Raw genomic sequence first — 16,528 nt, 5'->3', positions numbered from 1 at the left:
GAGTAACGCACACACAGAATCGATTTAAGTATTTTTAACTTTTTAGAGCCTATATCTCCGAATAACTCTAGAAGAGTTCTCTTTAAAAATGTCAGCCCATTCGGTCCAGCCGTCCAGTCAGATATGACTACCATATATATACAAATAAATATATATGAGCGTAGAGCTTTAATACATATACTAGCTTGGGAACCCAGTGCTGCCCAGGTTACTAAAATTTACTCCCACCGTTACCCTCACTTTTGAATTTAAAAAAAATCGACTTTTTAAAACCTATTTTATTAACAGCCGTTTGGCCAGCCATAGCTAACATATAAATATAGAAGATACTAGTAAGCTGACTAGGACTAATTAATCAAATTACCGGCAAAGAAATAATGGGGTTGGATTATGGTGTTATGCAATTTATTATACATTTTTCAAAATTAAAAAAATGAATCATATTCTTCGGGGTCAGTGTTTGTATGTCAAAGTTCATTGCTAGCGACATCAATGTGGCTCTATCTGTGAGCATCTTCTGTTTGTACAATATAAAAAAATTACAAAAAAGTTCATGGATTTACAAATATTTTTCCATGAAGTTTCAAAATTTTACAAAAATCTGAAATTTGACGAGACTTTTTTTATATTCATAAACCTTCCTTTGGGTCACGCATGACTGAGTTGCCTCAAAACTGTTGAGATTGATCGGTTTTGCGTTTATTGGATGTAAACGGACAGACAAGCAAAGTATATATAACGACAAAAATGATCTCTGTTTTTTGTTTGTTTTCAATAACCCCTTGACCGATTTGCATCAAATTTTGATTTAGGATCTCGATAGAACTACGAGAACGTTCTAAACTTGATCCAAAGATTCCAGATTGGTTAGGAATATGGGCTAGGTTTAAAAGAAAAAGCTGTGGTTTCAATAAATAAATAAATAAATAATGATAATAAATAAATAATAAATAAATATTTTTTAATTTTTAAAAATCTTTTAAATAGTATGCAAGAAGGACATAAGATTTTTTGGTAAAACAGTCTCACCCCTTTACATGTTTACTTTCATCTTTATTTTGATATTACCCGGACCGCATGTAATGAAGATGAAAATTATTTAATAAGATTAATAGACTGCAGATAAATATATATTATGGTTTAGTATAATTTGACATCTGATCTTGTATACTGTAGTGTATACTGTATACTGCATATACCGTATACTGTATACTGTATACTGTATACCGCATACTGTATTCTGTATACCGTATACTGTATACTAGTTACTGCATATATCGTATACTGCATACTGTAGTGTATACTGTATACTGTATACTGCATACTGTATATTGTATACTGTATACTGTATACTGTATACTGTATACTGTATACTGTATACTGTATACTGTATACTGTATACTGTATTCTGTATACTGTATACTGTATACTGTATACTGTATACAGTATACTGTATACAGTAAACCGTATACTGTATACTGTATACTGTATACTGAATACTGTATACTGTATACTGTATACTGTATACTGTATACTGTATACTGTATACTGTATACTTATACTGTATACTGTATACTGTATATTGTATACTGTACACTGTAAACTGTATACTGTATACTGTACACTGTAAACTGTATAGGCAGAAAAAAGTCCTAGAAAATAAAGTCATAAAATGGAAGGACTTAATTTACAGAAACTTTTTATTTCAAGGACTTTTTTCCACAGGACAATTGTTGAGTGTTTTTTTTCAGAACTTTATTGCAGCGGTTACATTTTTGTAATACACAGATCCAACAGAAAATCACTTCGCATAATTACATTTCATAAACTTACAATTTATGTGATTACATTTGCTATAATTACTTTTTAAGTTATATTCCTTGGAAAGGAATTGAGTCTTTGCCACAAACTCTGATTTTCTAATCACTATATCTTTGGAACCAAATGTTGCAGACCTTAGATATTTCAAACTATGAATTCTCTTAGATCAAATAATCTGAGTTTGACATATCAAAGGTTTACAACATCGAGTTATAAAGATATTGAGGTTTAAATATTTGATTTTGTTCCAAAGACTCAATTCCTTTATGTAATCTTTATACATTTTTGATATGTTAATTTTTCATAAAGAAAGATATAACTTTATATGAAATGTAGTTCTAGCTAATGCAAGTAACATCTATATTCGTTTGTCTGTCTGTCTGTCCGTTTGTGTCCAATAAACGTCAAAACGGCTTATATGATCGGGCCTAAATTTTGTCTGGGACTTCACATGACCCCAGGGAAGGTGATGCTAAAAACAACAAATATTATTTTCCAAAAGTTTTTGATTTGTGGTAAATTTTTAAAATGCACGAAAACATATTAATAAATCTTTTGTTTTTGTTTTATATTGTACAAAGAGAAGATGCTTACAGATAGAGCCACAATTAAAAGTAGAAACAGAAGATGGGCGCAAAGTGTCCTAAGAGCCTAGTGCTGTAAAAAGTAAATGAGCCATAGTCTGCACATCTAGGAAAATTAGTCACCAAACATTGAGCCCGGACATCATGCATCACATAGATTCAGCCTCCTTATAAACAGTCTCATCAATTTTTAAGACAGGGCTGACTTTGAAGTGTCGCAACGCCCTAAGCTTTGATTTTACCGCTCTAACTCACTTAGGCTTTTCTGTAGCCCTTTACATGTACATTTTAGCACTGTAAAGCACTTCTTGTTAGATTTGGTTTTTTAGAAGTAATTGGCAAAATTCTCAACGATTTTTGCTTGAGAGCGTGAGACCATTAAATCGCAGTGCATGACTGGCTTCGACCATGGGTTGACCTTATCCCAGCGTTATAAAAAGATTATTTGTTGTTATTTATAAATTAAAGATTATTTATTTGATCGTGTACAGGGAAATGACTGTGGTACAAAGAACAAAGAAGGGATGCAGCAAATTAAGTTAATGCATCTTATTGATTAAGTATAATTTAATTTGCGACATAATTCCTCTGCAGTTTTCCTGGTTTTGTTTACCAAAATTAGTGCTATCTTTCAATATTAGTATTTATTAACCTAAAGAATATTTACGCAGTTCTGAGTAGAGTTAACATTTAAAACATAGGAAAATAAATAAACATAGATGTACTTTAACAGATTTCATGTTATCACTATATAAATAGACTTAATTATACCCAAATCTTANGCAGCACATTTGGTTTGTTCCTGAGCAGCACATTTGGTTCGTTCCTGAGCAGCACATTTGGTTTGTTCCTGAGCAGCACATTTGGTTCGTTCCTGAGCAGCACATTTGGTTCGGTTTTTTTCAATCGTTCTAACAAAAATGGATTTCGTTCGTTCTCAAAATTATGGTTTTTTCAAAAGTTTTTTTTTCGGAAAATCGTCATTTTGTTAAAATGAAACACTTGTTCTTTAGAATTAAATTTTAAAAATCGATCGATATGTGAAAAAACAAACGATTTTTTCTTCAAAATCTCTTACAAAATTTGTTAAAAGAACAAGATCGTTCAAACAATTTTAATTAGCTCGTTTTCTTCTTCCGTTTGTTTTTAAAAAACGATAATTCTGTCATTTCTCTGAACGATCCATTTCGTTCGTTCATCATTCTTTTTTTCTAATATTTACTTTCTAGAAGTGGCAGAAATTTATGGTTTATCAACATTTAAGAGATATATATAATGAGTTCCATACTCCTCGATGAACAGGTTTAAAGGGTACCGTTGTGAAATGGAAGATTACTTGAATTTACGATGATTAGGGTCCAATTAACTTCTGATTACATGTTCTCTGAAGAAAGGAAATCCTAAGATAACATTTAAAAAGTTTGTTTTCTCATGTTTCGGGTTAATAATTGGTATTAGGTAGCAAAATGTTTTCTAAAATTAAAGAATAATAAAACATGGTTGCCCTTCCGGCATTCCTTCATGTGCAGTTGACTATGATCATTTTAAATTTGTATGATAAAAATGTGCATATATATCCTTTTTTAACGCGCCTTTAAGAAAAGTATCAAAATAAGAAAAAAATATGTGTTACAAGTTAAATAACGTATTGAATTTAAAAAAACATAGAAACCGTAAAAATTCGTTAATATTAAACCAATTTCAGGCATGAAAATTTGGGATTTTTAACGGAAACTTGTTAAGGCCCCGAAAAACAATTTTTTAAGCCTTAGATCAAATCATCAAATAAAATCAACAAAAACAAATTTATATGCAGCTCTTCATTATATCATTTTTTTTTTCTTAAAATAAAAAGATTCAGTCTTGGCTAAATTTATTTACAATTTCCATTTTTTTTACATTTATAATTTATAACATTTAATTTTAGATTTTCTTACACATTATAATAAATGACCAGGGACCGAATTTTATTAACTGGAGAGGTCGCTGAACTACCTGATACAGCCGGTTTAAATCCTGATTCACCGATTTAATCCTCATGTATGTTTACCTTTGAATTGATGATTCAGGATTTGATAGTTCAGCTACTTCACTCCAATTCATTAAATTAAGTCATATAAGTATCATAAAGTACTGTTGATCTACCAAGGAGTATGAACGGGAATGGAAATATAACTGACGCGGCCCGCCCTAACATATGATTGTACAATGCTTTGCAGACGGGTACTCCATAAGTATAAGGAATATTCAGAATAGGTAATTGTATACGCGGTAATTGTATACATAAGACAAATATTTCTTATACAAATGGAGTACCGTCTACAAAGCATGTATAATCATATGGTAGGGCGGGCCCTTCTATTTCATACTCCTTGTGACCACCATCCAACTTTGTCTTTTGCTTATAGATCTGTTAAACTAGGTCACTATTTAACCACCATCGGGTCATTACTTAAATTACTAGTACTGTAGAACTAGTTTGCTAATTGACTACCATCGGGCTTAATCTTAAATCTATATATTCTACCTTGAACAATAGCTAGTGCTGTTATACTTGTTTGATATTTGAACAATATTCATCTTGATAAATAGCTTGTTCTGCTATACTTGTTTGCTATTTGAACAATATTCATCTTAATAAATAGGTTGTTCTGCTATACTTGTTTGCTATTTGAACAATATTCAGCTTGATAAATAGCTTGTTCTGCTATACTTGTTTGCTATTTGAACAATATTCATCTTGATCAATAGCTTGTTCTGCTATACTTTTTTGCTATTTGAACAATATTCATCTTGATCAATAGCTTGTTCTATTTCACTTATTTGCTATTTAAAGGGATCATGTGACATGCAATGTATGGTAGTTGAACTGATAATGCAGTATAGTGGACAACTTTTAGGATTCATTTCAGACATATATAACGTTGTATGATGTATAATTAATGAGTTTCAGGGCAAAGTTGACGCTCAAAATCATCCATTTGGATGGTTACGTTTGAGAATCGATTTTTAAAGAATTATTAGGCACATATTTCTCAATAAATCAATATTAGAATTAATTATTTCTTTTTCATCAGTATATTGAATTTCTTATTTTTAATGAATTTGTTCGCAGATTTCTTCAGATTCTTCAAATGTCGTCTTTTCACAAAAAAATCCTGGAAATCTACAGAAAATGTTTGTGAACAATGAGACATTACAGAAACAAATAACTGAATAAGATTACTTATTTTCGATGATAATAGTAAGCTTCAATTTTCTCCATCTGTTCCTAAACCAAAAATTAGTTTACTGTAAAATTTTTACGACATTTGTCGTCGTTATTGAATAACTTTTTAAAACCCGTTTCTCAAAATCATCTCTCAAAAATGAACAATCTATCAGGATTTAAAGATTGAATTTACGCTCTTGCTGAACAAATATGCACCGTAAAAACGTCTCTTGGGTCTCAATGATTCCTAAACAATTTTTGCACGATACTACAGTCTCAGTTAAACTACCGTACATTGCCGGTCACTCCCTTTAAACAATATTTAGCCACCCAGTTTAATTCACAGCTATAGCAGCGCTAGTACTGTTGTTTCACGAACACCCAGCTTTGTGTTTAGCTAGTGATCGAAATATCAAATGCATTTTCAAATTTGAACATTTTGTTTAAAATTATTAACAGAATGTTAAGTATATCTCACAAATAACTGAACCCCTAACATTCTGTTAGAAATCTTAAAATGCTATCGGTAAGTTCGATAAGTCATTTGTTAATTATGTTTTGATAAAAATCTATCTTAAACTAGAATACTTATTGCAGTTTCATATCTTACAACAATTAATAATACAATAATTCATGCAAGCATGATAAATACACTTCATAACACACACGTTACAAATACAATACATAATACAATACGTAACATACAGACTACTAATACAATGAATACATGATACATTGAAACAAATATATACTTTAAACACGAACCACAGAACTACGAGCCTCAATTTTTTTTGTAAATCCTTTAACCCTATCTAGGTTGGGATATCATTATACTAATTTAGAGTGGGGGGGGGGGGGGGGTGGCGCTTTTAAAGTAATACATGTCAATAATGCTAACTTTTTAAGGCCTACTTATTCTTTCTTATTCTTTATAAGTTTTTAAACTGGGGAGGTATAAAAATGTTCATAAGATTTCTTCCCTCCCCCCATTTTTAGGGATTAGCAATAAACACACAATACTTTTTATCAAGAATTCATTGAAACTTTTGAAAGTGAGCACTTCTAGACCAATACCAATTTTCTGATTGAGTTTTTTATCCGGAAAATTAAAGGCAATAAAAGACTATTTATGTCGAACAAAAAGCACTAAGAGAGAAACATAAAAAATATTTGGATTGTCATCAAATATTTGAACATTTAACAGTTATTCTTCACAAATAAATGTTCTTGCAATAAATAAATTTGGACATTTGATTTTTTAAAAAATTTTTATTTTAGGTTTTTGGCTTTCAGTAGGCTTTGATAAAAAAAATTAGTTGTTTATGTGAATTTTGCAATGGCTTCAACAATATATTTTACTGGACAAAATCAACCCAAATCTGGAAACAAATATTACAACTAAGCATATCATTTTGCTCATAGATGTCCCGAAGGTCCAGAATGAAAAATAACCCTAATCAACACGTTTTTGGTAAAACCCACGATTTTTATTTTGTGCATATTAAAAATATTAATTGTTTTTTTTTCCACATTAAAATAATCTTAATTTGAGCTCGAGAATTTAATACTTTCAAACAGTTCAGTGACCATTTTTGGTCATTTGGTGGACAAAATGATCCCGGAAATGATTAAGTGGCCATATTGGATCAGTAAATGATTTGGTGGCCATATTGGATCTTTAAATGATTTGGCGGCCGTATTAGATCAGGAAATGGTTTGGCGACCAAAGTGGATCAGTAAATTTTGTTGTGGTCATATTGGATCAGGAAATGATTTGACGGCCATATTGGATCGGGGGATGGTTTGCCGGCCATATTGGATCAGGAAATGGTTAAAGCAGTCATTTTGAATCAGGAAATGGTTTGGCGACCATATTGGATCAGGAAATGGTTTGGCGGCCATATTGGACCAGGAAATGGTTTCATGGCCATATTGGATCTGTAAATGATTTGGCGGCCATTTTGGATCATCAAATGATTTGGGGGGCCTATTGGATCATCAAGTGATTTGGCGGCCCAATTGGATCTGTAAATGGTTTATTGCAGCCAATCAGGAAATGTTCTTATTGTGATCAAGCCGCTTTCCTTTAATTGCAGCTCCCTTTTTAGACTTCGCTTTTTTGTCGTCAACAAGAACATTGCAAAAATCTGAAATCGTAAAACATTTAATATTTTGTAAGGTTTGATTGTATTGCAAAAGTGTACGGATTAAAAGTCGCCCTTCCTTTCTAGAAAGAATACAAAATCAATTATAACTTTACCTTCATAATTAACAAACCCATCTTTTGTCGTATCGGCTTCATCGACCAACTGCTCAAGCTCTCTAAAATAAAATAGGGTCTGTTCAATTATGTACAAAGTACAGTTATGTACAAAGTACGGTTATGTACAAAATAAAGTTATGTACATAGTACAGTTATGTACAAAGTAAAGTTATGTACAAAGTACAGTTATGTACAAAGTACAGTTATGTACAAAGTACAGTTATGTACAAAGTACACTTATGTACAAATTACAGTTATGTACAAAGTGCAGTTACGTACAAAGTACAGTAATGTACAAAGTACAGTTATGTACAAAGTACAGTTATGTACAAACTTCAGTTACACTTTAAATGATTTCATAACTTTCTTGAGAAAAATTATGCTATGATGCTTTACAATAGTATCTGAAAAATATTGAGGAAAATATCATCGTTTTCCTATCTAGTATATACATAGTTTTTAAATTTTAATTAATAATTTTTAAATTGAAAAATTTCTATGTTATTCTTGACCAGACAAATATTGAAACCGGATACCGTTATGATACTCTATATATGAAGGGTCTCTTGACCAGACAAATATTGAAACCGGTACCGTTATGGTATTCTATACATGAAGGGTCTCTTGACCAGACAAATATTGAAACCGGTACCGTTTATGGTACTCAACCGGATACCGTTATGGTACTCTATACATGAAGGGTCTCTTGACCAGAAAAATGTTGAAACCGGTACCGTTATGGTACTCTATACATGAAGGGTCTCTTGACCAGACAAATATTGAAACCGGTACCGTTATGGTATTCTATACATGAAGGGTCTCTTGACCAGAAAAATGTTGAAACCGGATACCGTTATGGTACTCTATACATGAAGGGTCTCTTGACCAGACAAATATTGAAACCGGATACCGTTATTGTATTCTATACATGAAGGGTCTCTTGACCAGACAAATATTGAAACCGGATACCGTTATGGTATTCTATACATGAAGGGTCTCTTGAAATCATGTATTCTGTCTATAACCATTTATATAAAACTATTATAATTATATTTTACCCACAAAATAAGACAACTATCCAACTTTTTGTTTTTATTTTGAATACCTGCCGGCCATTTTCTCTCCTAGAGAACTCATTATTTGTTTTAGCTCAGGAACACTCAGTTTTCCGTCCTCGTCTTTATCAAATATTCTAAAATAATTATTAATTAGGTTGGAGTTGGAATATCGTCTTTGTCACAAACTCTGTTTTTCTAATCTATATATCTTTAAGTTCGTAGACCTTAGATAATTCAAGTTTTGATATCAAATTTTCTAAGTTTGAATTATCTAAGGTTTACACCATCAGGTTTGTTTAGACCCCCTCCCCCCTCCTCATATTCGCGGGACTATGCATGTATTTGGTATAGATCGATTAAGTGCTTGTTTGATAGCCCCTGTGTGACATTAAGAGCTCGATTAATAGCTTGTTTTATAGCTACACTTGTGTCCCTGTGTAGCATTTAGAGCTCCATTAATAGCTAGTGTCCGTATTGACACCAATAGCTAACGAGATCGCGCCCAGTGGTAGTGGCGTTGATAATTCACGGGATTGTAGCCGTGTGGATCGTGTCCTACTCCTGGTTGACACTGACAGCGTACGGGTTGTACCTAGATAGATGCGTTTCGAGGACTTGTTTTGGAGTAAGCGTTTACTAAATGTATATATCTAACCTTACATTAAAGTATAATCCTGCGCTTGTTCAAAAGTTGAGTTGAGTTGAGTTGAGTATATCGTCTTTAAAGTTCTGTCCTTTGGATAATCCTGTAATTTATTTAACCCTAAACAGCCGGAGGGGGGGGGGGCGTCCTCCATTTTTTGCATGAGCATTACCTTAAAATTTCTTGACTTTTAAGAATATATTGCAAAAAATTTATTTTTTGATGCTAAAGGGATGATTAAGAGGCTTTTAAAAATTGAACTGTGAACCTTTACTCTCAGGCCTTTTCTAGGTGGAGGGCGTACGGAACGCTGTATGTATAAAATGCCTTTTTTTTCGACTACGAAATGTGCACCCTTTTGAAGGTGGGTGGAGAGGATAGTAAAGGTAGGAGAGTTTTATGAATGCCAGAAACAAGCTTAAAACATTTGATTTAATGTGAATCGATACCCATGCGCATAGAATAAACACAGAGTGGGTAAACTTTAATTTTCAGCAATGTAATATATTTTTTAATTTATATTTTTTTAACTATTTCTAATTTTTATGATTTTGTATATTCCTTTGTCGAATAGCATGAAAACTTCTTTATATTCTGCTAACTGTTCGTCATTAAGTTTTAGACCAGCCTAAGAAAGGTAAAATACATAAACGATGATACAATAAATATTCGAATATTTGTTAATATTCCTTCAGATATATATACTAGCTAAAGGGCACGTGCTGTGGCAAAAAAAAGAATTTGAAAAAAAAATTTAAATCAAAAAAAATATTTTTTTAGCCTATGTCACCCCAAGGCTAGCATGAGTGCCCACAAAAAAAAATTCAGCCCATTTGGTCCAGGCATTTGGCCGGCTATAGGGAACATCCGAATGTCTTGTTTTATTATATATAGAAAGAAGATATCTATTGGGTCACCTTAAATTATAACTGCATATACAGAGAGGCCCTATATCTATTTATATACAAGGTGTATAAAAAACGGGGAATAAGGGTCTACAGACTCGTTTGTAACCGGATTTTCAAGATTGAGACTTAAAATCTACCCCTGCACAATTTAGGCTTGTAGATTTTAAAATGACAATTTTATTGACTCCTAAAGTTTTCAACTGGAGTGAGGAAATTTGGTATAAATATAAATAATCTCCGTTTGTACAATTTTGTTTGAGGGTTTAAACTCTACGGTCTACACTCTACACTCTACACTCTACACTCTACACTCTACACTCTACACTCTACACTCTACACTCTACACTCTACACTCTACAGACTTGTTTGTTATCGGATTTTCAAGATTGAAAACATCTTTGATATCTTCGTACAATTTCCAATTCAATGCGTCCAATTTTAGGATTGTAGATTTTAAAATAACAATTTAATAGGCTCCTAAAGATAACAAACAACTGGAGCGAGTAAAAAGTACAAGGTAATCTCCGTTTGCACAATTTTGTATTTATTGTTGGTTTACAGTTTTTTACAATCTTATTAAAAATTTCCACCATTAGCAACAAGACATTTTTGGGTCCTTCCTTGATCTATTGAATCGTAAATTGTACTTAGAAATCGAAAATGGTTTCAATTTTGAAAATCCGATTACAAATAAGTCTGTAGACCCTTTTACAAAATTGTACAATCGGAGATTATCTTACCAATTTACTCACTATAGTTGAAAACGTTAAAGGTAGTGTTCGCGAAAAATGAAAGAGGGTATAGGCTTACGTCGAAAAATTATCGATGGTGATCGCTACTAATCTTACTTCTATCTGTTGCGTATATATAAGGAGAAAATTGTTTAAAACAGCTCATACCAAAGAATGTAGCGTCCATACTCCGTACAAATTTAGAGAGTTGCAACATTTGACTTGGATCACTTCAATTCCATTTATATAATATTTTTTATATTTACCAGGTCGAGGGTGACTATAAGTTCATATCTGTCAGGTCCTCCTTTTTTCCCTTTTATCTTCTTAACACACTTTACTGTACTCCTTCCCTAAACATTTAGCTAAATTTAAAAGTTTGTTAAACAAACTTGAAAAAGCGACCGCTTTTTTACTCTGAACCAACGATTTTTCAAGGGTTTGAAAAAATTCGAAACAAACGAACGAAAAATTTAAAAAATGCCGAACGTGCCTTTCTCTTTTTAGAATCTATTTGTGTATTGCTTCCAAATACAGTGATAACCAGAAGACAATGGAATTGGAAGACGACACTTGATTTTAAAAGTCATCTTCCTATTTCAGAGTTTCTGGTTTTCCCTGCATAAATACATAATGAATAAGGAGTCTATAAAGGAAGAGGAAGGCGCGAGAAGTATCTTTTGTTCCAGAATCTTAGATTACCGAGACATGTGGATTTTATTTTCACCTTTCGAGGATTTCATGAAACAGTTCGTCTTTATATTTTTATTATTATTAGTATGGTGGTCGCCATACAACTATCTGTGGAATAAGAAAACTACATTAAAAACTCAGTTTTCCCTTTAGCTTGAAAATTAACTAATTGTAACTTTGCAATAAATGAATGTAAACAAACTGAATAATAGAGCTTTAATTTACGCTCATTTAACAAATTTTAAATTATAACAATTGAGTCTAAAAAAGCCGTCTTTCTATTCCACATTCTTAATGTCACAGTGCAAGTTAAATTAAATTACTTTAGTATGGTTTTTTTGATTTGTTGAACATATTATTAAATATCTTACTGGGTGCGCTTTTCCTGAACGCTGTACATTCTTTGCTGCACTTTTTGCCTGAAATTAAAATTGTAAATTGATTTTTTAGAATTTGTTCTTACTTTTTTTTCGTTTTAAAAATTGGGATGGGTTTATTTCTGTGCACATAGATGTGAGAAAGACCAATGAAAAGAATAGATGCATCTTTAGGATGAATTCTAATCGATTTTGCTCTCGATATTCTTCTTCTTTTTTCAATGTTTTTTAAGTCATGGCGACAAAAGATTTATGAAAAACTGATAAAAATTACTTTCTTAGTTTCTGAAATATATAATGAAAAAATGATATGATACCATGTAAACTAGGGCTGGGCACGTTCCAACTATCGTTAACGTTTCGTTAACGGGTAGTTCCACCTGTTAAAAAAGAGAAATTTCAGTTAGCCGTTAGTTTTAAATTTAAAAACCGGAACGTTCTTTTCGTTAACGGCATTTACCGTTTTAACGATTTCAATTTACTTAACGACGTTAACGGAAAATTTTCAACAATTGTTAATGGTTTCAGCCGTTAACGTTTAAAGAAATAGTTAACAGTGCAGCCGTTAACGGCCTTTTTCAGTATTGATTAAATTTGTTAACAGTTAAAGAAATCGTAAACATCACAGCCCAAAACGGTTTATTTCAACACTCGAAAAAAAATGTGTTAACGGTTATGATATGGCTGGACCGTTAACGATCTTTTGTAGTTTTAACGGCGTTAAGGGTTTCTCAAATCGTTAACTGCACTATAGCAGTTGAATTATATTTATCCTTTTCTGCCGACTGAGTATAAGTATCTAGATATCCAAACCAACATATTTATCATATTCTGATGATCTATTCTCAGCGTTATGGATGTTAACAGAGAAGAGACATTCAAAATCATCAAAACACGTTTTTAACAAGTTTAATGCAAATTTTTTCCGAAATTGACTGTTTTAAAAATCCATTCCGTTTTCGTTTTCAACCGTTAATTTTTTTTATAAAAATGGCTAATCCGTTCGTTAACAGACTCTTCAGTTGATTTTCGTTAACCTCGTTCCGTTAACAGAACTTTGCCCAGCCCTATGTAAAGCGGTTTTGATTCGAATACCATAAACACATTTTAATTTTTTACAAAAACGCTTTTTTCGTTTAAAAGTTTAAAAATAATGATAAAATATTTTTTGTTTGTAGTTAAGCATGGATTTACATGATTTATTAAAGATCTAAAACTACTTTTAATTATTAAAAGTCTCATAAAACATTCAAATAGTCTTTAATAACATTAAAGCATGCACTTAATTCTAATTTACAGTTTATAAATCTCTTAAATTAAGCTTAGAATTAAGTTAAGCTCGGAATTAAGTTAAGCTTATAATTAAAATGAGCTTAGCCTAAGGGCAAGCTTAAACCTAAGCTTAGCTTAACATAAGATTAGTGTACACTTAAGCTTGCCTGAAAATGAAGCTAAGCTTAAGTTTATGCTAAACTTAAACCTTAGCTAAGTTTGAACTTAAGTTGAGTTAAGTTTGAACTTAAGTTGAGTTTAAACTTAAGTTAAGAGTTTAAAATTAAGTTAAGGGTTTAAACTTAAGTTGAGCCTAAACGTAAGCCTGGATGAATACTAGCATGGTATATTGCATATAATATACTCTAGGAATGTTTAAACTTAAGTTGAGCCTAAACGTAAGCCTGGATGAATACTAGCATGGTATATTGCATATAATATACTCTAGGAATGTTTAAAACAATATAAACGGAGTTTACAACCCTTCCAAGGATCATAAAAAATATTAAAAATATTAAAATATTTTAACAATTTTGTAATTTACTAAATGTTAAGGAGATATTAGATTAGTTAGTATTACATGTTTTTTTATAATTTAGTAATAAAATTTGAAAATATTTAAAGAATTTGCACGATCTCTGATTTTCTTCTCCCTATATCTTTGCAACCTTCTGTCTTAGTCTACGATACGATCTAAGACATTTAACATATCAAACTATGAATTCTGTTAGATAAAATTGTCAAAGTTTGAAATAACAAAGCTTTACAAAGATATAGGAATTAGAAGATTTGAGTTTGTATCAAAAAATTAATTTCCTTTATCTAATTTGCCATTAATAAAACAGAATCATTTTTTAATGAAATTTTTGAATCATTTTTCAAAGTTTAGTTTAAGGACTCTGCACACCTATGAGAAGTATAGATATCCTCGTTGTATTGCACTGGGATAAGTTGCGACACTATTTTTATGACATGGCTTTCACCCCGGACTAACCAGAGTGTACAGCATTCGGTTTCTTCTATTTTAATCAAACGTGTTTTGGTCTATAATTCAACGATCTTTTAACTTAAGGATTTATCTATCTATACTTTTTCATTCAAAATGTATATGCAGACAAAAAAGTATCTAAAAAAATCCAAAAAAATTATGTTTAATGGGTCAAATTGTGATCGAAATAAAATAAATGGGCATTTGATTTCGTTCGAATGGGATTTGTATCTACCTTTCTAGAACAAACTTTCAAGTCACAGGAATAAGGCCAAATATCAAAGTTTAAAAAATGATAAGGATTGTCGTCTTTGTTACATCTTTTGAATCAAGAAAAGTTGTTGGTAATTGTTGATTTTTAATACAGGTTTGTTTCTAAAAACATGTTCAGGGCACATTTTTAGAAAAATACCAGCATTATATAAGCTATCTATAAGCTATATCATCCTTATGATAAAAAGAAATAAGATATTTTCTGGTTACCACTGTACGATATTCAATTCATGATGGGATTTTTACGATATTTTCGAATTGGGGTTTCTTGTATAGGTTCCATCAATGATTGACAATGCTAAAAGATCCAGCTACAGAACAATTATAAAAATTTTTAGGACGCTTCGCTCCATCTTTCATTTCAGTTGTGAACATGTTCTCTTTGTGTAAATTGTAAAAAAAAAGTTCGCAATTTTCATAAAAAAAATTTGCGGATTTTTAAAATTAAAAAATATTTTACAAAAATAAAAAACTTTTAAACACATTTTTTTATCTTGATCATTAATAAATTATCCCTTGGGTCACGCAAGGTGCCACACAAAATATGGGCCCGATCGGTTCAGCCGTTTTGGCGTTTATCGGATACAAACGGACAGACAGACAAACACACAAGAAAAGTATATATAAAGATACAATCCAGGTAGACATGATGTGGTAAGAATAATAAAGTTCCCGGCTACCAAATAGGAATGGGAATAGTTTCAAGGTCCGTTTTTAAATGTTTAATGTTTTTATTACTTTTAAGTTAAAGAAGAATGCAATACAGTTTAACCCAGAGCTTCAAAGGCATCGAACAAATTATAAAATGTCGTCTTCACAATTTTTCAATGGGTTTTCAGCTATTATACTGTTACACTTAAAACAGTAGTTGTAAAAATAAGTATAAATAGTCATGAATCATGAGGATACAGTTTTACAGAGCCCAATTAAATTATTCAATTGAAAAAAACATCTGCATAATTTAATTATCAGTAAGTTTAGAAAATACATTTTATAAACCCTTTCGACGTCTCTGCGTTAAGATGCATCATTTTTCAAACTTCTATGCCCTATAAAAAAAATGTATTATTTGTTTAACATCTTAGATTCATTAAGATCACCTTTAAATCCAAAAAACGTTTAATGTTTAAAATCGGGCATTAAAACGGCGTCCATCCTTACTTCTAAGTTCTAACGTACACAATACAATTTTTATTTTCTTCTCAACTTATCCCCTTTCAACCCGAGAGACATTAATCTTTAATGAAAATTGTTGATCTCGGACATTTTTCTTTCTTAACATATTTAGAAGTCTTTCTACAATATATCTAGCGAGGACATTTTATATTTGTTTTGATTGATATCTATGCAAAGATTTAACAATTGCATTTAAAGTCAGATGAAAGTTAAAGTTTCAACAAAGAAGTTGAGTTCTTGTCGCTAACTCAAATTTTCATATCCCTATATCTTGGCAATCTGATTGTGGAAATCTTTGATATTTCCATACATAGATTATTTTATCTAACTTAAATCAAAGTTTAAAATATTAAATATCTACGATATCTGGTTGCAGAGATATAGTAACTACAAACTTTAATGAAGTTGAAAAAATCGACTAATCGAAGAGTTAAAAGTTTTAGCTGAATCCAATTAGTTGATTATGAGAAAGTTTTCTGTAAAATCTTTTTCGAAAATAGAAAACTTGCAAGAATGGTTTGTTTTCGTTC

The 16,528-nt window shown here is 31.3% G+C and overlaps 1 long non-coding RNA gene across 1 annotated transcript; it reads right to left on the bottom strand.

Moving 5' to 3' along the window:
- Nucleotides 1-5,772: 5,772 nt before the first annotated feature.
- LOC111697823 (uncharacterized) lies at nucleotides 5,773-9,096 on the bottom strand. Its single transcript, XR_002764390.1, has 3 exons — nucleotides 8,985-9,096; nucleotides 7,877-7,938; nucleotides 5,773-7,763 (listed from the first exon to the last, which is right to left on the bottom strand). It is a non-coding gene; the product is annotated as an uncharacterized LOC111697823 (long non-coding RNA).
- Nucleotides 9,097-16,528: the final 7,432 nt, after the last annotated feature.

The sequence above is a fragment of the Eurytemora carolleeae genome, unplaced genomic scaffold, assembly GCF_000591075.1.
Source record: "Eurytemora carolleeae unplaced genomic scaffold, Eaff_2.0 scaffold135, whole genome shotgun sequence".
In the NCBI taxonomy this organism is placed as follows: Eukaryota; Metazoa; Arthropoda; class Copepoda; order Calanoida; family Temoridae; genus Eurytemora; species Eurytemora carolleeae.
Note: the sequence above shows the minus strand (reverse complement) of the source record. Positions and strands in the feature narration are given on the sequence as shown.